The sequence below is a fragment of the Thamnophis sirtalis genome, unplaced genomic scaffold (assembly GCF_051295495.1).
Source record: "Thamnophis sirtalis isolate CommonGarterSnake01/CBP01778 unplaced genomic scaffold, rThaSir2_p1.2 scaffold_7, whole genome shotgun sequence".
Lineage (NCBI taxonomy): Eukaryota > Metazoa > Chordata > Lepidosauria > Squamata > Natricidae > Thamnophis > Thamnophis sirtalis.
Window position 1 is genome coordinate 67667163 of NW_028261387.1, and position 26335 is coordinate 67693497.

General features: G+C 39.8%; 1 protein-coding gene across 10 annotated transcripts in view; it reads right to left on the reverse strand.

The window, feature by feature from the left end:
- EPB41L1 (erythrocyte membrane protein band 4.1 like 1) overlaps window positions 1-25478 on the reverse strand; it is a 199366-nt gene extending 173888 nt beyond the window's left edge. For 4 of the 10 annotated variants that reach the window (XM_087720349.1, XM_087720350.1, XM_087720339.1 and 1 more), the window contains exons 1-3: window positions 25208-25478; window positions 4705-4810; window positions 3184-3240 (exon numbers count right to left, since the gene is read on the reverse strand). The gene's annotated coding sequence lies outside the window, so the exon portion shown is untranslated. Of the gene's footprint in view, window positions 1-3183; window positions 3241-4704; window positions 4811-22949; window positions 23095-23925; window positions 24258-25207 lie in introns of those variants that run through there. The other 6 variants (XM_087720344.1, XM_087720346.1, XM_087720348.1 and 3 more) reach the window with 5 other exon arrangements.
- Window positions 25479-26335: the final 857 nt, after the last annotated feature.

Consider the following 26335-nt stretch of genomic DNA (forward strand, 5'->3'; position numbering starts at 1 on the left):
TGGAGACTGAAGATTTAATCCACTATGTAAACACAACTATTGCAAAATAAAACATTAATATCAATTCATTTTGGGGGGGGAGCAATCACAGGCAAAGATCAGAAAGAACAAGCTGAATATTAATGGAAAACAATAAGGGAGTAACAATTTAAAAACTTTAGAGCAGAGGTGTCAAATTCAAGGTCTGGGGGCTGGATCCAGCTCACGGGGTGCTTATATCTGGCCTATAGAGCTTCCCTGGGAATAACAAAGGACTACTTCAAGGTGTCTCTGCCAGAAAAAACGGAGCTCAGGAGCCCATTTTCACTGGCAGAGTTCTTGGGCCCCAAAAGGCATCCCCAACATGAATGATGTTGAGCTGTCCACGTCTCCCACAGCACCCCACCTTGGTCAAATACAACACTGATGCGGCCCTCAATGAAATCAAGTTTGACACCCCTGTTTTAGAGACAAGTCACTATCTTACTAAATTGACAACAAATCATCCAAGATCTGCTATCCCTGTGTTGTTAGAGCAGGACACTTATTTATTTATGAGAGGTTTAAAGGTAGGAATAGTAAACATCTGACAAGCCAGCATTTCTTAATGCCATTTTTTAAAAATATATTTTTATTGTTTTTACATTTAAAACATTGCAGCACCGCGAAGTCATAGTGACCCTACAATCACATTATATACAGATACTCTCATCCAATAACTGTTAGGCTACTTAATACATTATCTATCCTTCTATCCAATCACATTGTTTACAGTTTGTTCCAGTCTTGTCACCTTGTCTTATACCAATAATAAAATTTGTTCCAAACTTTATAATATTCCTTAATCCCATGTTTACAGTCCCTCCCCAGTACCCTATCCAATCTCCCTGGAACCCAAAGCTTCCTATTTCCATTCCTGCCCTTGAGGCAGAGGGAAAGACCTTTCTCCTTCTCCTATAACCTATAACCTTCCAGAATGTCAGAAAACAAAGTTTAACTCCAAACCCAGGTATATTGCTCATTTTGGTGTAACAAATTATCATTAGCCTACGTACTTAACAAAGGGAAGTGGAAGATGGACTGAAATTTACCTCTCATTTTTCCTAGCTTTCTTCAGCTGCTGAACATAAGCAGAGCATTTAGATTTAAGGAACTGTAGGCAAAGATTAGAGGATGGAACTCAAGGGGAAGAAGTGATAGCAAGAAATGGTATGGCTCTAGCTTCAATCATCTTCAATACCAGAGACAAATGTGGGTCAATGTAGAAAAATGAGGAAGATTAATGCTATTCCTTCATTTCAGTTCTGTCCATTTTTTCCCCCAGAGGGCATGATAACATCATTATCATAACAAGTGGGGATGGAAAGAAAGAATCACCAAGACTTGCATAATACAAGGTAAATTCAGTGAAATTGCCAAGCAGAAATTGCTCATACAAATGTACAAGCCAAGCTGTTCAGGGAGAAAAATTGACAGCCCCTCAGGCACACGTTTGAATTTTATCTTCATCCATGCTAGAGACCTATTTACAATTCTCCCAAGAAACAGATTCCTTCCTAAACCCAAGAATATTTATTTTCCTTGACAAGACCGTAGCCACTGCTTCACCTTCAGAAAGCAGGTGCTTTTCCTGCTCCAGGGAGTGGCATAAACCCATCAAACATGAGATAATTTTGCCAGTTTTGTTTTTCTTGAAAGGAAATACTGATAGCCTCATCAGCTAAGCAGCCCTCACAGAGAATATGCCAGAATTTTAGTAGAACACAACTACCATGTTTTCTCGAAAATAAGACAGGGTTTTATTTTCTTTTGACCCCCTGAAATAAGCACTTGGCCTTATTTTCAGGGAGGTCTAATAATTTTTGAGGTGCAGGAGGCACGAGCATTGTCACCTCATGGCTGCTGCTGTGTTGCAATATTTTCGTGGAGGGCTTATTTTTTGAGGAGGGATTATTTTAGTGCATACACTCAAAAGCCCGATTGGGCTTATTATCTGGGGAGGTCATATTTTCAGGGAAACAAGGTATCTACCCACTTGGGAGGTTCAATATTAAACAATAATGGTTTTACATTATAATTATAGCTGGACAAAGCACTAAAGGGGTGTTTTATTTTGACAATGCTTTATCAGAAGCACCTCCTAGAAACATCTTCGCAAAGAAAAGAGCCTCCTGCTTCTACAGTGTCAAGAGAAACTGACACCTTGTTTTGGGTTATGCTATTTTCATAACCTCTTCTAGCATTTGTGAGCTACAAAAAATACTAGAGGTGGCTTATGTGTATGTGCAATGCATGGAAGAAACCTTCTCTCTCCACTGGAAGTGATGGAGACGGTTCCTGGAGCAATACAGTGTCTTAAGTCAAATCCCATTGCCTCTATGTCTCAATGCCTCAATGGACTGGACATCATCTCCAAAAACTATGATCACCACACACAGGTGTAATAATATTGTGCCCATGTATGGTGCAACATCACAATTGTTCCCTATTGCGAACTTAATAAATATGTTCACCAATCCATATGCAATTATGGACAATTACTACATAAGATCAAAGTACTTTTAATTAACAGGCCAACATCTTCATCAAATTCCCATACCCAAAATATATTAAGTATTCAAAATGATTCAACAATTTGAATCCATGCTTCCAGTCAAACTGACAGGTCAAATCAATTCAATCATGTAAACTGAGCTAATTTAACATATCAAATCAAATCGTGGATAACTTGACAGATAAATAATAAAAACTACAAGATGTGGACACCTAACTTCTTTGATTCTGAGGCATACTATCTTCACACCAAGCACATCCACAAAGCAGACAAGAGTTTTATTTTTATAGTAGGACTTATAGGACTAAAGAGCAGATTCTTCAGTCAACAACTGCTGCCTTTATCTATGGTTGCAGAAGCTTCCTTGATCCAAATATCTTCATTTTGGTAAAACTAAACAGAGATCTCTTAGTAAAAACCATTTCAGTGCCCACCAAATAAAATTCTGTTCACTCTGAAGATAACATAAACTGTTCTTTGGTGGTTTCTAAAAATTATCTTGCAATGCTTGAGAAAAACTTTATCAGATTATGAAATAGTAGCTAAAATTTTAAAACATGCTAAGAAAAGATTGGATCTTCTGTTGTTAGTGATATTTCATTTTAAAAAATGAAATTGAGAGGTCAGTTAAAGGAGAATTAAATACTTACCCTGTCTCCAGTTAATGTCCTAGATTGTGTTATCTCTGTTCAGATGCTTGTTGGATACTAAAGGAAAGAAAATAAGAGAAAGAATAGAGGATGTTTAGCAATGTTCTTGAAAACTATACAATTGTGTTTCCTCTAGATGTTTTTATAGTTAACATGCCTGTCTCCTGTTTTTAAAGATAAATCACATGCAGTATGTGAGTTCATATGACTCAAGTATTTTTTATGATCTGTTAACTCCCAAAATGTGGTTTCCACAAATTGTTTTCTTCAGGAATCCTGGAATCACACAAAAGATTCCCCATTAATAAATCTTGGCATTTTGGTGATGCCAATCAGTGGTGGGTTCCTACCGGTTCTGCTGAACCGGTAGTGGTTTGGCAGCCTGGGTCGCTGGAACTGGCAGCAACCCAGGCCTGTCCTGCGCCCGAGCCGTAGGCGCCGCCATCTTGTTTTTCAGTTCTGCACATGCACAGAACAATTTTAATTGCACTGTGCATGCACACAGCGCACACATGAGCAAACCACTTTAATAGGAAATTATAATGTAACACAAAAATAGAATTAACTGAGTTTTATCTTCTCAAAAACACCTTCTTCCCTTCAAAGAGAAATCACTATCCAACTTCACTTATATGTATGACATGGCAAACCTACTTTGCGTCATTCCATTCATTATGACTCTTAATTATAGCACCAGCTAGCAAAGGGATGGACACCACTGATGTAGAGGACTTAGAATATCTGTCTGTCCTTAGTCATCCCAAGATATCCTTTACCTGACATATAAATCATGGATATATAAAATATGTATAATCATCCCCGGATAATTCCACCCATTTTGTCAGCTGCATGCTTAAGATAATTTAAAAAGTAATATTTTCATCTATCCATTCATTTATTATCATGTTCAAATATGACCAATATTCGAAGTACTTTATGGATGAAATGCTAACAAACACCTGCATAAACAAACACCTTTCAACATAACACAAGAATACTCATAACAGTATCATGCCTGAATATTAATGATCTCCTATTTCCTACAGCTTACTACTCTTATTATTATCAGAATTGTAAGTGGTATACTTCAAAATTGCTGAAAGAAATGTCATGAGCACTTGTGAGTCCTGCATAAACAAACACCTTTCAACATGAGTACTCTTCTAGCCTGAACAACAAATAGCATACCATACATTCCAATTTTATGTGCATATGTTATGTTACCTTCTCATTATGTGTAGAACTGCATGACTTCTGCCAAGTATCCCCCAAGAAGATGCTGGAAAGCAGCATTTGACCTCTTGTGGGCATTGCAGGTTACAATGCAGAAGCCACAAATAATAAATGCTGCAAAAAATGGCTGTAAAATTAGGCACGGTCACGTGATGACCTGCTTAACAACCATTATGACTTATGACCATAATTGTGGGCTTAATTATGGTCGAATGCTGAGGACTACTCGTAATTTGCATCATTTTCATTGGCTATATCTCTCATTCATTATATCTCTCAGTAACATACCTGGTGATTCTCTTTGCTGTGATATTACAATATCATGACTGTTTTTCCATTCATCCAACAGCATTCAGTTCATGCTACTGTAGATCCAATGTACTTAATGTGCATTCTTAGAAAAAAAACAAACAGTGGTAATTACTACAGATGGTGTACACTAGATGTGTAATGAAGAATGTCCACGTGCACATTTGGAAAAACGAATGTAAAGATCACCTTAACAGCTCTGTTATAGAGCATTTTACAGTAGTTTCTATATACAGAAAGCAGGTAAATATATCACATGCTTTTTTTAAAAAATTCAAAATTCTGCATCACTGTAGTACACAATTCACAAACCTAATACTTCAGAAGTCTTGCTTTTACAAAGAGTAATTACTTATTTACCCTGCCTTAATTTTGCAAGCCATGGGGAGTGGCAAAAATGTTCCACCGGATACACTTATCAACTCCGTTCTTAGCAAACTGTTTACTAAGCAAAGAATATGTGTATGCAATGTAAAAAGTGTAAACAGAGAATAGTAACTTGATGCTGTTGCAGCGTTATGGATTAAATCTGCTTTACCTCTTTGCTAGTACAGCAAATGGGCAGATATTCAGGGCACTTTAAACCAAAATGTCTAGAGCAGTGCTTCACAAACTTTTAAGAATAACAGAGTCAAAAGGGACCTTGGAGGTCTTCTAGTCCAACTCCCTGTTCAGGCAGGAAACATTATACCATTTCAGACAAATGGTTGTCCAATCTCTTCTTAAAAACCTCCAGTGTTGAAACCCACCCACTTGTCTTCTGGAGGCATGTCATTCCACTGATTAATTGTTCTAATTGTTCAAATTTTTGACCCAATTACCTCTTTTTGTGGTCTAGAATGATTTTATTACTCTACAAAAAAAATCAGAACCAACCCAAGACTTGTTTTACACAAGTACCTCTGCAATGGCTATCCCAAACTGGATCCTCGATTCACAAACAAGCAATTGCTCCATTATCCCCAGGACACAGTGTGTCTAAATTACCTTCCCATTTAAGAAAGACTGTTCTAGACCAGGGCTCTCCAACCTTAGTAACTTTAAGACTTTTGGACTTCAACTCCCAGAGTTGAAGTCTTAAAGTTGCCAAGGATGGAGACCCCTGATCTAGAGGATGGCTTTAAAAAGCATATTTTAAGTAGAAAAATACAAAGCAAATCTTGTACCCCGTATCAAATTCTTCGCTTGTGCAGAATTTCAGAGCATGTTCATCTTAAAATAGTGGTTGGAAGGAAAACAAAAAGAATAAAGGTTGTATATAACACTAGCAAGGTACAGTGCAAGTCATTATCTGATTGGCAAGCCCAGCAAGTCCTGATATTCCAGTTCTCCCGAGTCTCTACAAGCAAAGCCTGCCAACTGTATTCTAAAAACATAGCAACCTACATTACAAATACAAGTAAATACATCATTAAAATAGTTCTTCAGCTGTGCAACAAGCCACAGAATAACTAAGTACAATCCATCAACCACAGCACTCCTGTAGTACCTGTAGAATATTTATAGGGAAATCAGGAATAGTAGTGACAGTTAAACAGGTCATGTATCCGAGAAAATATCTTCATAATTGTGTGAGAGCCCTTTCTCATATTTTTCCCTTGCTTTCCTCTGCTGCTACCACTTTCTTGAGATCTCTACTATTTCTGTATTTTGTTCTTATACCTTTTTGAGGATATTGCCAAAAAAAATACTGATAAATCACAGTGAATAAAATAGTTCCAACTTTCTTTCCTGATCAGATTTTATTTAAGTCAATGCTATTTTGCCAGGAGATTATGGGAGTTCAATACACTTGTAAGAGTTCAAGTTGAAAGAGACTGCTATAAATCCATAATCCTTGCCCTGATTGCAATATGTCTGGCACTTTTAAACTCAGGGAAGGTCTTGCATATTCAAATAGTGTCTGGAGGAGAATAGGTAACAGTAAATGGATTTAGAAAATTCTTTGCTGCCATTTAGTGGTTGTCTGATTTCTGAAGTCTACATGTATCACTAAAAAAAAAAAGTTAAAATCTACCTAAGTTTACTTTTTGACCAATTTGCTTCAATTCCTAAATATGTACGTAGAAGCTTTGCAGATGAAGCAGCCTTTTTTCCCTTCTGAAAACAGCCCACAGCAAAGCTAGAAAACATCCTTCTTCTAATGATCCTGAATTACCTGCTTATTCCACTTTTTAACAAAACTTAAGAGCAAAGAGCCATGAGCTGAAATTTGAAAATATGTCAAACTAGTAATTTCTCACAGCGCTATTTTGTTTACATGTTCAGATGTGCTCCAATTATTATCTTATGTTTCACTCCTTAAAAATAATTCAATAAATTCAACTCAAACGGTATCGTGCATCCAAATTATACCTGGGCTAAACTTTTGTGATTAAACAAATACCAGATTTCATTGCAAATTTCTTTCTCACCTAATAATTTGTCCGAATAGTTTGGGAGTAATTTTCTCTGGTCATTCCCAAATAATTATAAGATAGAAATTTAAATACAAATACTTTATAGTACTTAAACAAGGCCAACAAAGTTCTAGTTCACAGGCAGAAGGAGCAATCATTCCAGTGTGAACTAATATAGCAACCAATCATAGGAAATATATAAGGCATTTCCTTAATGTAGCTAAAGTATATAAATAATCTAGGATATAATTACAATCAGGACATATTCTTCCTCTTTGCCTTATGTTCCTTCATCAACTGAATTCAGCAAGAGAAAGCTCCAAATTCTTTTTTCTCGGAGCAAGAATGTCAATCAGTAGAGCCTCTTTGGTTGCATCATCAGCGTTGAAGACAACACAAGACCATGACCAAAGACATTTGCCTGGTCCAGGCATAATTAATATGACATCATTTCTTAAAATGAAACTTAAAACATTCCTTGAATCTCTTGTTTTGTAACTGATCTGACTTACACTGATTGTTACCTTAGATTAATACTGTTTGATTATTGCTTTAATTACATTTTAAGGTTCTCCTTCCTACAACTAATTATCACTGAAAAGACATTTGTCCTTCCATCACAAGGAAGACAACTACCCACCCTATGTCTGCTTTTCCAAGTTTCATTGCTTTGAAGGAGAATTATTAAGTAAGTAACTCTTGAAGTTGGAAAAACATGGTGAAAGGTTACTCCCACTAATGGCAATCACAACCGAGCTATCAGTCCAGCAGTTTTTTTTCTCTCTACACCTACAACTAAGCTGCATATCATTACAAAATGAACCCTTAGTATAATAAAGAAGATAAAGTCACTCATTTTGAGAGGAATTTTAGCACCCTGTGATCATAAATTTATGGAAAACAACTCTGGCATTCAAGAAGAAATAATTAGAGGAATTATCTGCAAAAGCTTTGATTTTTTCCCCTACCATGGTCCTGATTTTGAATGTATGGAAGGCAACAGGAACCCTCATTAAGTACACTAAAATTAGCTCAAAATTTAAATCCCACATTGTGGATTTAATTGCCATTAGACCTGAAACTATTAAAGTTTTATTTTTATTTGGGGGGGGGATCTCAAAACAAATTTTTTCCAGATGTTGTAATGTCACAAATTTAGCTTTTGTGTTAAACATACATAAAATCACATTATCCAAATGGCTAAGGCAGTAGGAGGCCTATATATGTTCAAAGTAAATAACAAACACAAATGTTGGAAACACAAAATTTGCTTTATTATTTATTCAAAAAATTGTACTCTTGAGGAAAAATAGACCCAACAAATGGCAAGACGCAGCTACTTTTGTCCAGATATGGAAGCTAAGGAAGGCCAGGCCAAGTAAGAATTTGGATGGAGAGTACCTATTGTAAGATGAAAGGGCTAACGCCTGAAGTTTGGAGAGGATAGAAAAGTCATCTAATCTTTGTGACATCCACTCCCTCCATTACAGAAAACGATCATCCAGCTCCTTAAAGAAAGGAAGCATTGCAGCAAAAATGATAAAATGAAAGAGACACCTAAATATAAGCCATGAGAAATAACCCATTTAAAATTGTGCTAAAATTGCTGCATGAGCTGGTTTTTCTTGCCTTTCAGCCCCTTGAAAATTTGTGCCTGAAGTAATAGGACATGCCCAGAAAGCAAAGCAAAGGAAGATTTTCTTTCAACTGCAGGTGAAATACCCTGAAATGTTACCCCATCGCCAGCCCCATCCACCAGAAAAGAAGGTATGTGACAGCATCGTTGTTTTTCAGTGGAATTTTCCCAAGAGAAAACTCTGCAGCTGACATTGAAATACAGCATTAGTCCTCTATGGTCAGGACAGCATCATTTGTGAAGTGTGTGTGGGGGGGGGGGAGATTGAATAAAGAGACAGGAAAATGGACCAATTGCTCTTTTCATCTTTTGTCAGAATCTTTTTTTTGTTTTTGTTTGTTGTTTGTCACCTTATCTCGTGGGAAATTATTCAGGAGTTTCCCAATGCAAGCATGTTCTGTGCCTTTTAGCATGGAAAGGATTCAGTCAGCAGGCAATAAAATATAGAGAGGTTTAAGAGCAGTTTTTTTTAAAAAAAAATCATGACAACTTTAAGATGTGTGGACTTCAACTCACAGAAGCCGGCTGGGGAATTCTACAAGTTAAAGTCCACATATTTTAAAATTGTCAAGACTGAAAAACACTGGATTTACAGGATGATGATTCATCCTAGATGCCATTGCAACTGGGCTTATTACAAGAATACACATTGACTGTAGGCTGCATTTTTTTTACCACAACCAAGCAAGAAGCATACAGCCATTCTTGTCAAATGGAATATTTTATATGTATCCAAACTCAGGTCTAGATACAACAGTACATTTTTTAATATGGGCTCCTGATATTTTTCCCACACAGCATTTTTTTTCTTTCACAGATAACCCAAGCTACAGTAGCCCTTCTTTATTGTCTAAATCACAATTTGCTGAATTCACCCTGTAAAATCAAAGTACTACCTAATGGTTTAGCACTCTGTTTTCCCTTGTGTAAAATAAACTTCTTTAAGAACAGACATTTTCCCATAAATATGCAATTGGAAAAAGAATCATTCATTTGGGGTACAGATATTTTTCTCTCTTTGCATGTCTGAAGTACAACTTTCAGACTTGTGGACTTCAATTCCCAGAACTCCCCAGCCAGAGACACCTACTCTAGTTCAACCACATCTAAGCAAGTGTGCCTACGATGAGTTCTAAGGAAAACCTGAGTGCAGGGTGAAATTCAGCAGGTTCTGAGCGTGACCCGACAAAAGGGCGAACGACAAAACCGTGCCCGACTAAACCGCGTCGCTGACGTCATCAACGGGGTGACAACAGCCAGCGCGGAGAAAGAAGGGCGCTTTAAATAGCGCATCGAAAGAAAGCCGATTTAACTTAAGGTAAGGGTTAGGTTTAGGGTTAGGGTTAGGGTTAGGTTAAGGGTTAGGGTTAGGGTTAGGGTTAGGGTTAGGGTTAGGGTTAGGATTAGGTTAAGGGTTAGGTTTAGGGTTAGGTTAAGGGTTAGGTTTAGGGTTAGGGGTTAAGTTTAGGTTTAGGGTTTACAGCGTGCTTCTGTCTCCGCGCTGTTGTCGCCCTGTTGATGACGTCAGCGATGCGGTTTAGTCGGGCGTGGTTTTGTTGTTCACCCTTTTGTTGGTGAACCGGTTCCGAGAGGTTCTGGAGAACTGGTAGCAGAAATTTTGAGTAGTTCAGAAAACCAGCAAATACCACCTCTGGCTGACCCCAGAGTAGGGTCGGAATTAGAGATTTTGCAGTATCCTTCCCCTGCCACACCCACCAAGCCACGCCCACAGAACCAAAAAGTTGAATTTCACCACTGCCTGGGTGGTTTTATTTTTATGATTACTTATCTATTTAATTATTAAATGTGTATAGCTACTCAACTCAAGCTCCTGAATCTAGACAGGTAACAATATTTTAAAATAAAATTTAAAAAACTAGGTAACAAACCCTAACAACATAAAGAGCCAAGAAAAAACCAGCCACAATCAATACAAACAAAATACAGGATATACCACACATCAGAACTCCTAGGCTCAACCACAAAATGTGGTCTTCAAATAGTATGATCTATGGTGACATGATATCATGTCTCCCCTAGTCCTTCTTTTCATTAAACTAGACATACCCAGTTCCTGCAACCGTTCTTCTAAAACATATGAAGAACGGTTGCAGGAACCGTGTCTAGTTTAATAGAAAGAAGGACTAGGGGAAACAGGATGCAGTGTTCCAATATCTCAAGGGTTGCCACAAAGAAGAGGGAGTCAAACTATTTTCCAAGGCACCTGAGGGTAGGACAAGAAGCAATGGGCGGAAACTAATCAAAGGCAGAAGCAACTTAGAACTGAGGAGAAATTTCCTGACAGTTAGAACAATTAATCAGTGGAACAGCTTGCCTCCAGAAGTTGTAAATGCCCAACACTGGAAGTCTTTAAGAAGATGTTGGATAGCCATTTGTCTGAAACAGTATAGGGTTTCCTGCCTAGGCAGGGGGTTGGACTAGTAGACCTCCAAGGTCCCTTCAAACTCTGCTATTGTATTGTATTATATCATGGAAGACAAGCACCAGTACAGAAAAGGTCCCCCTCCTCCTCTGTCCTGCCAATTGACTCTAACAGGTGGGACCTGGCACATACTCCTCCTGCTTACTCTAACAGGATGAGGACTTACAACTGGGAAGAGACAGTTCTGCAAGCAACTTGGTCCAAACAATGAACAGCTTTAAAGGTAATATTCTGTACCCTGAAATGAATCTGAAAGCACACTGGCAACCAATGCAGCTTGCAGTGTAGATGTTATCACATGTGCCAAACAAAGGCATTCATAACTACTTGTGCAACTGCATTATTTCATCCTGTTCTATATCAAAGATATGACAAAGTAGTCCTCAACTTACTGACATTTGTTAAGCAACCATTTGAAATTACAACAGTGCTGATAAAGTGACTTGTGACTAATACTCTCACAATCATCGCAGCATCCTTGCAGTCACATGATAAAAATTTAGGCTTGTGGCAGTGGCATGGATTTATTATGATTGCAACATTCTAAGGTCATCTGACCACCATTTGCAATCTTCCCAGGAGAGCTTCCAACAAGCAAAGTCATAACACTTAATAATCACTTAACAACTATGGTGATTTGCTTAACAACCATGGCAAAAATTTGGCAAGACTATCTTACTTTGCAAGAGAAGTTCCAGTCTACATTGTGGCCTTAAGTCAAGGACTAGCTGCAATCTCAGAGGAAGAAAATGGCTCTGCCTATCAGTCTTCTTATCTCATTAGACTGGGTGAACAAGTGTTTCTTTCATCACTGTATACCTGCAATTAACACCAGACCTGATTATCTTCCAGGGCTGTTATGTTTAGCAGACAGCTCCCTTTGATAATAGCCAAGATGAGTTGTCTCTGCCACAGAATGACTAATGACATTAATAATTGTCTAGATTCACACATCTCATGAAACCATGGATTGTGTTACCCACAGTTTGCTGAAAAAGACCCAGTGGCTGAATTCATATAACATGGTAGGCAAAAACCAAGCAAAAGACATTATAGCTTGGAACAACATATTAATGCAGTCTCCAAGAAATCAAATCAAGTCAAGCTGACCAGTAAATTAAAGTATCCCAGATATTTCAGAGTATCCTAATTCAGCTCTTCCAATTCACCAGCAATCTTTACTCTCATGCACCTAGAGCTTATAAAAGAGCAACGTGCAGAATCAAAGAAATGTTTAAGATGTAAAAAAGAGAAAAGAAGCAAGAAAATCAGAAGATACAACACCAGCGAGAGTAAGAGGTCAAAGTCAAGTTACCCTCTAAGTGTTTGTTCTTCCACACATCCTCTATTAGAAGCACGAAAGGAAAATCGCTGAAAATCCTGTCCACTTGCTTTCTCCATAAAGTTAATCTAATTGTAACCCACCAAGTTAGAGAGCCAGTTTGCTGTAGTAGTTAGAAACCTGGAGTCTGAATTCTAGTCCCTCCTTGGGCACAAAACCAGTTGGGTGACCATGAGCCATTCAATCTTGCTGAGCCCTAGGCAAACAATGGCAAATCACTTTTGAAATACTGCCAAGGAAACCGCAAAGACTTGTCCAAGCAGTCACCGGGTGTCAATGCTGACTTGAAGATGTGTGCACGCACACACACAATACCACCAAGCTGTACACAGCTATCCAGCTATGTATTATAGCAATCCAAGGGCTTTGTCTCCCTGGTTTTGCTGTTTGTCTTGGAATTGCAATCTAAGAGGGATCTGAGTTGAGCCCTGGAGTAGATACTCCAGAAATGTTTGAAGTTGGACTCTGTAGGCTAATATGTTTGGACAATATAAAACACAGTTAAGAGATGGAAACTGCAAACATCACTCCTGACTAGATCAGCAATTCTATCTTTTTTTGGGGGGGATAGTGATTTACAAAATATAAATCAGACAGTGAAAATATTGTTCAGCATATCATTTTATTTTGATTTGCTAGCAAGCAGTTTTGATGACAGATTTATCAACACTACCAACTATAGCATGAAAGAGAAATGAATGGGAGAATTCTATTAAATTCAAGCATGATTTTTGAATAAGTCTAGCATGCTTTGATATTCTCCTTCTATTATAGAGACAAACAAGCTACCTGTAAATCAAGTAATGGATTAAGAGATTATTCCAAATGGACAACTCAACAATTCAGATTCTTCATTTAGTATTTCTTCACAAATCCTAACATTTTTAGCACATTTAAGCAGCCTAATCCCAGAATGTTTTCACACAGGCTCCTTACAGAGCCTATATTGCTTATTTTTGTTATTTGTCATAGTGCTTAGGCAGTTTTTTTTATTATTGTTAAAACCTGTCTGCTCAAGAGCTATTCCAGACAAATCTAAAGAATTTAGCTTCTTGAATCATGTGGCAAAAATACTGCCACACCAGAATTTATCTGACTCTTAAAAAAACCAACCCAAAACCGAACTCTTCTGCAACTATGTATTTTTAATCAATTCTAAACATAGCTGAATTCTATGCTGCTAGAATATAACAGTGTTCCCTGAGATTTTCTTCATAATGGGGTTCCAGTTCCCCATAATCCAGAATTCTGACTTTCTGTAAACAAATAGCACCCATTGCTCCTTCATATCAATCTAGCATCTTCTGCCAGTTACATGGGAACAGTTACATTTACTCAACCTAGTAGTGACAAAATATGGCAATCAGAATCTCTGCTCTATTCGGTTCTTAGCAAGTCAGGACAAAAATTATGATTTGTTGACTAAACAAATGGTCGCAAATCAAGGACTACTGTACATTCTTAAGATTCCAGGTTGGGCACTTTAATAATAGCATTATTCCTAGTGCAAACAATGATTAGATGGTTCCATTTGTACCACCTAATGCAATAAAGGAAGACAATTCACTGTAGCATTTCCTCTTTTAACTGCCAAAAACTAAATCCAGCTATCAGTATTGCCTTTTTCAACTGTATTTAATAGGGTTTATATTACATCAGCCATATACTGATGTATATGCTACAGCATTATTACATCCTGAAATGCCAACACACAAGTCTTTTTGAAGAATAGAAAGTAGGACAAAAAATTTGGACAGCCCTTAAGCACAAACATTCAACAATACATAGAACACCCGTTCTGATCTCTTGCCAGCAGAAAGGACAGGACTTCCTACTTTAAAGTGAGATTTTAAGATTTGAGTACACTTCATAAAATAATAGGAGGTGGCAATAGACTATTAAATCCAACCCCTTGTTCAGAGCAAGAATCTAAATTTAAACTTCTAACAATGCCTATCCAAGGTCCTTCTGATTTACCAAACCCAGGGATGGAGAGAAAAACAAAAACGTGCATAAATCTAGAATGCCCAGATTTCTTCTCAGGTTTTTCAGTATTGATAGCACCTCCTACCATTAGAAATAATAGCAAATCAATGATACATCTAATTAGAGCACTTTCATTGCTTCCACTGTTCATCCAAATGCAAGGCCATCCCCAAGAACATAATCAGAATTTGCAATGCTGCCCTTTCAACAACAGCATCTATAAATCTTCCTCTTTACAACAACTCCTGAAAATTATTGGATTTTAGACTTGAAATAATGGAGAGGGGGAAATAAGGAACCCAGCGCTGTATTTCCCCACCTCTGCCTTCAGAATTTGCACCCCACCACCAAATCCAGCTGCTTTTCCACAAACAGCAGATGTAACTGGGTTCCCATCTGGCTGTATCTATATGAGCCAGTAATGTTTTTCACAGGCATTAATTGCAAGACATATTCTGAGAGATCACACTGAAAAATATGCATGGGTGGGATCTTCCCCTCCGCCATACCCAAACTTTTCATGAAACGGCTCTGTTATCTTCTCTTCTCTCCCTCCCCCCCCCCTCTCTCTCTCTCACACACACACAAACACACACCACAAATGAAAGTCATTTCAGAATCCTGCAGGAAAGAAGAGGTGGGGGGAACCAAAGCTAAAAATATCCACTGGAAGGTGTTACATTAGAAGCAGACAGATCATAAGGCAGGATGGGTCATGAATTCATTATGAACTCCTAATGAAGCTTCAAAAAAAAAAAAAAAACCCATGAATCTAAAAGGGAAGAGGGAAAAGAGACAGGGGAAAAGATGAAGGAAAAACTTTTTCTTTCCTCATGAAAAGATCCATCCACATTCTCAACTCATGCACAGCAGACTTGTATGCCCTGCATTTTTCATCTTTATGTATGAAAGAAACAAACTTACATCAAGTACTCAGTACCAGAGTGTTTATCAGGAATTATATCCCAGCCATTTTTCTCTGGTTCATGTTTAATCTAAAGTTAAATAAATGCAGAAAATAGAATGTTACAAAGCATTAGACTCAAGCATAATCTATATTTGTACTGATGCTTCCATTTTTTGCCCTACTTCATCCACAATATATTTGAGATTTCTTTAAAAAGAAGTCAGCACCCCCATACTGTTTGGAAATGTGTACCTTAAACAAAAATAACTGAAATTAGCACGTTAGCTACAAATACGGTAGTTTTTGATTTATAACCAATCATTTAACATTCATTTGTAGTTATAATGGACTTCAAAAAAAATACTTATATAACCCTTCCATAAAGTTATAACTGCCGCACCCTCCACTGTCACATGATTGCATTTCAGGCACTTGGCAACCAAGTTGTGTTTATGAGTGCTTCCTTGGTCATGTGATCACAATCTGCAACATTTTTTTACTGCTTTCTAGCAAAAAATAAAATCCCATTCAGAATGGGTGTGCTTAATGACATGATTCATTTAACACCTATATGATTCGCTTAATAATCACACTGACTTGCTTTATGACAGGCCTATCAAACTGGCAGACTGTGGGCTGGATACATCCAGGGGTGGGCTGCTGGGGGTTCGCAGGATTTGGGAGAATCTCTAGTTAAGATTCTATGCAGTTCGGAGAACCCCCAAATCCCACTTCTGGTTGGCCCCTCTCACCCCACTCTTCCCCTCCCAGGAGTCCCCATGCAGCCCATTTTGGCTGCAGGTAAGTGCAGGGCATGCGTGGAGGGTGAAAAACGGGCCTACCGGAAGTTTGGGAAGCCAGTTTCCAGCCTCCAGAACCCGGGGAGGCAGTTTTTGCCCTCCTGGAGGATCGAGGAAAGCCTCAGGAGCCTGGGGAGGGCAAACATGCCCCCCACCATGGTGCAGGAGACCGACTAGGCCACACCCACCATGGCCACACTCCCCCAGCAACTGGGCAGAGAATCCCTTGCTAAAATTTTTGAAGCCCACCCTTGGATACATCACATGCAGGCCACACCCATCCCAATTCCGGAAAGGCAAAAAAAAGTCACAATACATCCAGCCTGTGACATGATCGAGTTTGACACCTGTGCTTTATGACTATCCTAAAAATAAGCTAGTTGCATGGTACCTTAACCTACGACAACAACTTGCAACTGAAATTTGAAGCTTTGGATTATGACCATAGTGGTCATAATCCAAGGACTACCAGTAGCTACAGCTCATCAGATTGTCTTTTGAATAATGATTATATTTGTGTATGACCATGTCCATAGGGGCAACCATTTTATGTATATGGCTATAATATCCTTCAAAAATTCCAAAAAAACTGGAAATTCATGCAGGAATTAACAGAGAGAGATGAGATTACTGTACACTCTAAGAAATCATTTGGCACTGGCTACTAGACTAAAGAATTAGGTCATCTGAAGAATTCACTTTAAGTCTTGTGAAAATGAAATTCTGAATAGCAGCTTTCCAATGATCCAAACTGAGTTACAGTCCAATATACATTGATGGCATGATGTATTACAGGTAGTCCTCAACTTACAACCACAACTGGGGCCAGAATTTCCATTGCTAAGCAAGGCAGGTGTGGAGTTGTATAGGATTTTATAACCTTTCTATCATAGTTATTTAGTGAATCACATGGTACTTACTTCCCCCATTTACTTTGCTTGTTGGAAGCTGGCTGGGAAAATCACAAATGGTGATCACATGACCACGGGTTGTGTCGTAAATACATGCTGGATGCTAAATGCCCAAATTTTGATCACACACTCATGACGATGCTGCGGTGGGTGTAAATGCAAAGACCATTCATGTCATTATTTTCAGTGCTATTGTAACTTCAAATGGTCACTAAACAAATAGTTGTAAGTCAAGGGCTACACTCAGGAATTGTACAATGTATTGTATTATATAGTTGCCCATTAAACAATCCTGGGTACACTACTAATATGCTTAAACCAGGGGTGTCAAAACTCCATTTCATTGAGAGCTGCATCAGGGTTGTGTTTGACCTTGGGGAGCCGGGGTGGGTGTGGCCAGGGTGGGCATGGCCAGCTTGACATCAGATGTGTTGGGGACGTCTGTGGTGACCCAAGCTCCGTTTTCAGCTGCCATGGCCTCCTACAACCCTCTGCCAGTGAAAATGGAGCTCGGGAGCCTGTTTTTGCTGACAGAAGCACCATAGGCCCATCCTTCATTGTTTCTAGGGCAGCCCCATGGGCCAGATCTGTACCCCAATGGCTGGAACCGGGTCCCAGGCCTTGAGTTTGATGCTCCTCGCTTAAACAGTCCAGGCAAGGGTCTGTGAGCATTTACTTTGTTTTTATAACTTATTCACACATAAATGGTTTCCAAAAAAATTTACAGGGGCTTTTGTAGAGAATATCTTAGAAACTACATGGTAAAGAAGGGGCCCAGATGTTTTTGCTATCTAAAAAGGACTTCCATGCTTCTTATTTCTTTACTCAAACAAATGCATGGGAGCACTACAGGTAGTAGTGACTCACGGCCACAATTGAACCCCCATTTTATGTTGGTTGAGTTTTTCCCCATTTATGACCTTTCTTGCCACGGTTGTTAAGTGACTCATAACTTGATTCACTTAAGTTAGTGATAAGTTAGTAACATGTTGTTAAGTGAATCTGGCTTCCACATTGATTTTGCTTGTCAAAAGGTTGCAAAAAGGTGATCACTTGACCTTGGGACACAGCCACCAGCTACCAAGCATCGTGCCAAATTTTTTTGATCAAATGGTCATGGGGATGCTACAAAGGTCGTAAGTGTGGAAAATGGTCATAAGCCACTTTTTTCAGTGCCGTTGTAACTTTGAATGGTCACTAAGTGAACTGTAGAAAATTGTGGACTACCTGTATTGAAGTACTGATTCATAAGATGAAACTTATCATTGGTCTCTATGGCTATAAAAAGAGAGTAGACCAAACCCTCTTCTCCCTCCAACTCTCCGCACACGTATCCCTTCCTCCACCACCCTATTTCTGCAAGCAAGCGTTTATAAAGATTAACATTGGGGAGAACATTGTTTGAGCAGCACATTCTCTTTCTTCTGCTATACAATGGACACCCACAGACAGACAGATCTGTGGCTGCTCCACTAAGTCTAGTAGATGAATGCACTGTTTGCACTCTCATATAATTTTATGCAGTGGCAAACTTTATGAGCAAGCCGTATTAGACATGACAGTTCAGTAGGGACGTTTTGTCTACTTTACTCTGATGTGAACATTTCAAACAGTCACCCCAGAATGTGGGGCTCCAACAGCAATTCTTCATTTGCATAAGGAAAGTAAAAAGGAGCAATACCAGGTATACAAGCATGGTTTTGTGAATCTGTGAAAGTTGGACCATAAGGAAAGCTGAGCGCCAAAGAATTGAGGCCTTTGAACTATGGTGCTGGAGAAGACTCCTGCGAGTCCCTTGGACTGCAAGGCAGTCAAACCGGTCCGTCCTAGAGGAGATCAGCCCTGACTGCTCTTTAGAAGGCCAGATCCTGAAGATGAAACTCAAGTACTTTGGCCACCTAATGAGAAGGAAGGACTCACTGGAGAAGAGCCTAATGCTGAAAAAAATTGAAGGCAAAAGAAAAAAGGGACGACAGAGAATGAGGTGGCTGGATGGAATCACCGAAGCAGTCATCGTGAGCTTAAATGGACTCCAGAGGATGGTAGAGAAAAGGAAGACATGGAAGAACATTATCCATGGAGTCGCGATGAGTTGGACATGACTTCACAACTAAAAACAACAAAACATGTTTTTTTTCACTAAGCTGAATGGAGAGGTCCTTACTGTAATATTGTATTGTATTGTATTGTATTGTATTGTATATCAGAGTACAAACAGATTTCTGGATTTGGCTCAATGTTGCTGAATTGAAAATGAATCTGCGTCCCAAAGAAGGAAATATAAGAACATCTAAAAGAAACAAAGTGTAGAGTTCTTTAAAGTTATAGCACACCCAAGAATCTATGAGAGATATTCAAATAGATGCGCAAATCTAAAAATCCAACATTACCCCAGAGGCAGAAAAATATTAACCTTTTCATTTCACAAATGGTAAAAAGCGAAGGCATGGTGAAATCGTACAGCTTGCCAAATTTGAAGAAAGAGACCTCAAAGCCATTGCCTGTAGCACCTTAACTTCTAACCTTCTAGCTGTGACACATCAAGAGATGTTTTCCAATGGCTGGAATCAGAAGTACAGCTGCAAATGACATTTGTAGATTAAAATAATGTGGAAGAAAAGAATACAAGGAAGCGGTCTCTTCCCAACGGATCAAAGGGACATGTCTAGCAATCTCAGCTTTAATCACGGCAATAGAGTCTTACTGAAACTGATGATGCAAAATTCTACTTTTTCATTAGGAGAAGTCTTGGGAAACACCAAGGTCAATAGAGAGAGATGCACAGAGATTGTTGCTGTTTTTTCCACAGGAGGGTGGAAAAAAAGGAAGATACTCTTAATTCTCATCTCTTAGAATCAAGGGCTTTATCAACCAGCAATTTGCACAAACTAATGCAGAAGCAGCCTGCAAAGCACCCGGCATCAATCCACCCCTTTCGAGATGTATGCATACTCACTGCAGCAGTAATTATTGTGAATGTTTCATCCCTATTTATAGAATATGTCTGATTTAATGCCTCCATTACTATCCCAACTTGCTGTTAAAGCAATAAATGGAACCCAGCAATTGCAGTCAAGAGCTGAGAAATATTTTGCTGCCATCAATAGTCCCACTGACAAAGAAGGCAAAAGGGAAGCGTGCACACACACTACATGGAAATATAAATCTCTGGGGAAGAGAGCACGAGTACTGCTTACTGCAGCAGCTCCTATTCTTCATTCACAACAAAAGCAGTGAAGGCAACCAGGGACAGAATTCCATACATGCAGAAATTATCAAAATGCCTCTCTCTCTCTTTTTAAATAACCAGAACAAGGAAAGAAAAAAAAGTATGCATTGGGAAGATTTCTGAGAATCTAGGTAGTTTATACTGTATATTGACTTTTAAAAACAGATATATTTGTATGTTGCCCCAAAACATAGCTATATAGGTTTTAGGAGTGACAGGTAGAATAATCCAGATGTTTTGTACTACAGCTTCCATTGTTTCCACCCAATGCAGCTAACAAACCTGCTTATTAAGTACAGCAGAAGCTATATAGTCTGACATCTCAGCGCCTACTGACTGGGGAAGGCTCTTTCAGAGGCTTGTATTATGAAAAACTACCACCAAGGGCTGTCTTTATCCAACAATACTATGCTAAGAGTGGAACAGTCAGAGAATTGTACCTCAAACTAAAACCAATGCATCTCCAGAAGTGTATTTACAAACAAATACTCTGGCTCCAGATTACCAATGGCAAGTAGAAAAAAACAGCAAGATGTCTACTCCTGAAACTGCAAACTATAACCAAATTGTTTTCTTCACCCAAGCAGTTAAGCGTTAGCTGTTCTAAAGGCCAAAAAAGTTGTTGCTACAAAAAGTGTTACCATAAAGCCTTCTTGCAAAACCATATTACTGTACACCATCTGAAGCAGAGAAAAGATGGGACAGTAACTATTAGTTTTCAGAAAACTAAAAGGAAATGTGCCATGTGATCAGTTTATTCAATAATATCAAAGGAACATTGGGCACCGTTTACAAGTGAATGCACAATTCTTAACAAAATTGTCAATCCATATCTTTTTTTTCTTTAAAAAAAAAAAGGGTTTTATAAGTCTTAAAATAAGCTCATAGACATGAAAGGAAAATGAGGAATCAAAGACAAAGCCAGCAAGTAGATCAAAAGCAATCAAGCCACACCCAAATGCCCACTCAGATCAATAATAAAATTGCAAATTGTAGCAGTTTACAAATAAATGATGCTGAAACCCAATATTTCTAGCTAATTGGAAGACAAATTGGAAGATAAATTATGTCACCTTCATTCATTTAGGTTGTAAGCTTAGGCACACTAGTACTAAACAGCACAACTTATTTTTTTTAATAGCTATACATAAAATATACTACCATACATGAAAAATATGTTTTTCTGACATTTTTTTAAGAGGTAACTGCCCAAATCTTTTTCATGGCACCGTCTTGTCTGTAGGAAAGTGTCTCGTTTTTCCAAGTCAGTTAGGAAACTTCCTCTTAAAGATATCAGTGATCTCAGATATTTAAATCTGTATCTTCCTACTGCAGAATCAAAACTGAGACCACCATGTCCTTACATTAAAACAAACACAAAGACACCTGGACTGAAGATACAACTTCAATCATAATTAAACATACTCCCTACACCTACAGCAAACAAATAAAGTTGCAAAAACTACAGAGTATGGAACTTGATGAAAAGGGAAGGTAACTAGTTAAAGAAATGGGATTTTAAAAGGCATGCTTGCCTTTAATCTTCCATGGTATGCTGTAATAAATTTGGATGAAAGCTTAGAAAGTATACAGCAAGGAAAATGTTTGAAATGTATACTTCAAACTATATTATATAATAAAAAACAAATGTTTTGTAAGCATAAATGTTAAAAGAGGAACTTCAAAGTATATTGCCTATGTTCGTAAAACATTACAGTTCTTAGGAATCCACAGTGCTATCACCAGAATCCAGATTTTGATATATGATTGTATTGAAGAAACCAACAACAACAAAAAAGAATGTGAGGGGATTATGCTCTCAATATTACCCTCTCAATATTCTTTATTTAACTACTGATGCAAGCTAAACTTCTGAAAATCAGCAGGCCTTGTGTTAATGTGTTATGCTGAAACAAGGATCAAAGTGCAACTCTTCAGCAATAATACCACAGCTAATTTTCCTGCACACACATATATATGCACATATTTACCTAGTACATTAGAACTGATTATGTTATCTAGTATGGGTATTGAAATTGTCTGCAAGAAAACAACTAAGCTCAGAGAAAATCAAGGACATCATCATAATACCAAGAATCAATGTTTTCCCTTACTCTATTTACATGTTTCTTCTTTACTCTATTTACATAAACTCCAGGGATTCTAAAACACATCCAAAATTCACAAGTCATTTTCCACATGGTTGCTTTTCATACTAAATGTCGGTGACTCAATTCCCTTGCTGATCTTTTGTAGGTTTCATTCATTCATCCTTTCCTCTGTATCATGAATTGCATCAATAAGAGGTATTAACTTCTTGCACAACATCCATACAAAATAAAAACATTAACAGGAGAAACAATTGAGAATACATTCACAACAAAGACATGCTGCAGAAAAATCTAATTTATGTCTGAGGGCTCAGAGATTTAGGTCTCTCCAAGAAAATAAATGGAGATCATCTAGAGTTCAATAAGCTCCTAGATACAAGATGGAGCCTCTGGTGCTTCAAATGGCAAAATGCAACAGGAAGGGAGGAAGGCATGAATTGCCATTTACTAAGCAACTTACCATTTTCTTTCTTCCCACAGCACAAGCCTCCAAATGTGTTCTCTGGCAGAACACAGTGAGTAATCTACTAGAGCTCATCTGGTGGTATTGCCTTCATCAACTCACATATCAAAGCAAGATTTCCAACTGTATCTCTGCTTTTTATATGGAACGGAGGCTGAAGCAAAAGAGTCAGCAATTTTTGTTTTAGGGGACAGTGAATAACAGGAGCTGGCACTTTTCCTGTCCTCTCTTCCTTCTGTTAATTCTACAAAAATCAAAACCTTAATTATCACAAATAGACCCTGGTTTCTACATCACTGGAGCAAATCATTAAAAGAAAATAATCATATGCACATGTATAATGAGAAATATTAAGTACAATAGATTTTTTCTCACAAGGGTTCCTAGGATTTCAATTTAAGGCTGCAGTCTTATTGAAAAGAAAATAAATTCAACAGGGTATTACATCAGGATAAGCAATCTTAGGTTATCTTAATGTTACTCTAATCTTCATTAATCTTAGTGTTCCTCCTGTATCCAGCTTTCCCTTTAAGGATTTTTACAACCAAAAGAGCCTCCCAGGGCTGTTAATATTTAACACACATTACAACCGGTGTTATAGCCAAGCTCTATCAGAGAAGGAGGGTGACCATTACACGATTTAAAGGGACCACACAATTCCCCAGAATTAAGCGTAGCTATCCATCAAAAGTACACAAACGTCCAACTAAAAACATCCAACCTTCGAAAAAAACCCGCGTTCGTTTCCAAAATGAGACGATTAATCGAGAACGGGGCTAAAAGCTCCGGGACAGATCACAGCTGCCCACCGCGGCCACCAAAGTGCCTGGAATTTGGGCGTGGCAGCCACTTCACATCTCTCTCAGCTACAAAAAAACGAGGAATTGGCTTCCGACGCTTAACAGACCTGGGAGCCACCCGCCGCTCACACACCTGCCCGAGACTCTCCAAACCACAAGGAAGAGATACATACACAGCTATCCCGCCCAACGAGGTTGGCCCCGCAGCCTCTCTTTTTCTTCAGCTCAACGAAAAGCTACGCAGCTCACATCTGAGGAAAAGTGAAGCCCTGGAGAAACCGCGGGAACTCTTTTAAAAACCTCGTTCAAGCGTCAGCATCAAATCTCTCTCCTCGCCGACTGTCAGCTCTGAGTTGTCAAGACCGGCCTCGCATCGTACACTGGAGCGAGAGAGGGGAGGGGGTTGGTGGTGTTGTTTCTTTTGGAACAATGAAGATTGAACGCCCCTCGGGCACCAGCTCCGCACCTTTCGAATATTTGGAAAATGAAAAAAACGGCGGGGACCCCCAGAGAAACACAGCTGCAGATGAACAAGGCGCGATTTGCCCCCTGAACGACTTTTTCTGGGAGTAAACTCACTGGAGCCACCAAACAGCTGGCGCGCTTTCTCTCTCTCTCTCCCTTTCTTTCCAGGCCAATTTGCCTTTCGGCTACTCCAACCCCTGCCTAAAAAAGCCTCCAGGTTTTAGAGGCTAGAAAAACACGAATTCAACCGGGAGGGGGAGGAGAAAGACAGTCGATTGTCAAGGAGGGCTGGGGGTTGTGAGGGGGGGTGGAGAGAAGTTCAAGCAGACTTTAAAAACAAAAGGTACTAAGGATCAACAGGGCACAAGGAACACCTGAATGCCTGGCCGAGATTCCCTCTCCCCACCCCAACCCCCCATTTCCAACAACCGGCAGCCAATGAAGGCCGAAGACGCGAGGGGAGTAAGAGCGCTGATTCGCCGCGCGGAGGAAAGAAAGAAACACACCCCTCTCTCGGGGTAAAGGGAGGAAGATGGGGGCGCCGCGCAAGGCGAAGGCGGCGGGGAGATGAAGAGCGGGAGGAATCCGCGAACAATCGCAGCGAGATTAAAGACGAGAAGGACGGGGGTGGGAAAGTGAGGGGGGGTTGAAACGGAGAAGAATTTGGGGTAATTGGGCGGGGGAGGCGCGGGGCGCGCAGGAAGACCCCTCCCCCTTCTCCCGATTCCTTCCCCCCATCCCCGCGCAACGCCGAACTCCACCGAGACCCTCCACGTGATCTCGCAGCCTTGCGAGCCTCCGGCGAGACCGCGGCCGCCCGCCCGGTTGGGGCGTCTACCGATTTAGCCCCCGTCGGCGGCGGTGGGAAGGCAGGCGAAGTGAGAGGAGAAAGGGGGAAAGCCCAAAGGCAGGAGGTGTCATGGGGGAAGGGGGGCTTCCCTTCGGGGGTGGGGGTGGGATGAGAGAGAAGGAATCGACGCCATGGCTAACCTTGTTCTCTTTTTTTTCTCCCCCCTGAGTAATCCGGAGTCAAGACGTGTCGCTGGCCGAGGAGAGGTTCATCGGGCGAGGACAATCAAAGGCTGCTCCGAGCCTCCTTTGCAATAAAAAAAAATTACAAAAAGAAAATAAATGGAGGCGGGGTGGAACAATGCAGCGCCTTGATTCCCTCGGTTTCTCCCCCCCCCCTCTCTTCTCTAGGTGTAAGGGGGCAAAAAAAAACCCGTCCCCCTCCTCGGAAAGCGGTGGTGGGGAGGGGGAAAAGCAAATAGTAATAAGCTGCAGCAGCAGGGAGTGAGCTGGAAGGCGGGAGGGCTGGGAGCTCAGCGAGAGAGGCACGTCATGAGCAGCAGAACCAGCCTCCGAGGGAGAGGAGGAGGAGGCGGGGGTGGTAGGAAAAGAAAAGGACCGTCTATGAAACCGAACAGCCACTACGCGAGCTGCAACCGCCAGGCTCTTAACGAGAGTCGCCTCCGTAGTAGTCAATTGGCAGACGATCGCGGAGCAGCCCCACCTGTTTACAAACGAAGGGCATCCGAAGCGGCTCTGTCCAACCTTTTCAGGTGGTATCCCAGGTGAAAAACAAGGAAGCGTCTGTCTATACTGGGATCATAATTCGATTCCGGGCTAATCTGCATTGCTTCCTACCGTAGTAGCCCTTTTTTCCCCCTTCCACTCAGAGAGATGGAAATCTGGTAACCCCGCCCACAGCTACGCCCGTCTCATTGTTCCGTAAACCAAGGTGAGCGCGAGACGACGCCCCTAAATCACACACCGTCCTTGGCTGCTGAAGTCAACTTCGGATGGGAGGGGTGTTTTTTGTTTGGTGTTGCCAGCATGTGGGAGTCTTACAAGGTTGACTTTCTGAGGTTCTAGTAGGTTAACCATCCGGTCGTCATTGCTTTCATATGGCTTTTCTCGACACGTGAAAATGCCCTATACTATAGCGTCTGCAGAAATTGTATGAAACCTCTTGAGTTGTTTCTCGTTTAGGAATTAAAAAAACAACAACAGGACAACATCTATAATGTAGGGAGATTGTGCCAGTTCACACTCAACCGAAAGGGAATGGGTTTTCTTTCCAAAATGTCAATTGTTCAAATTTTATCAGAATAAGAC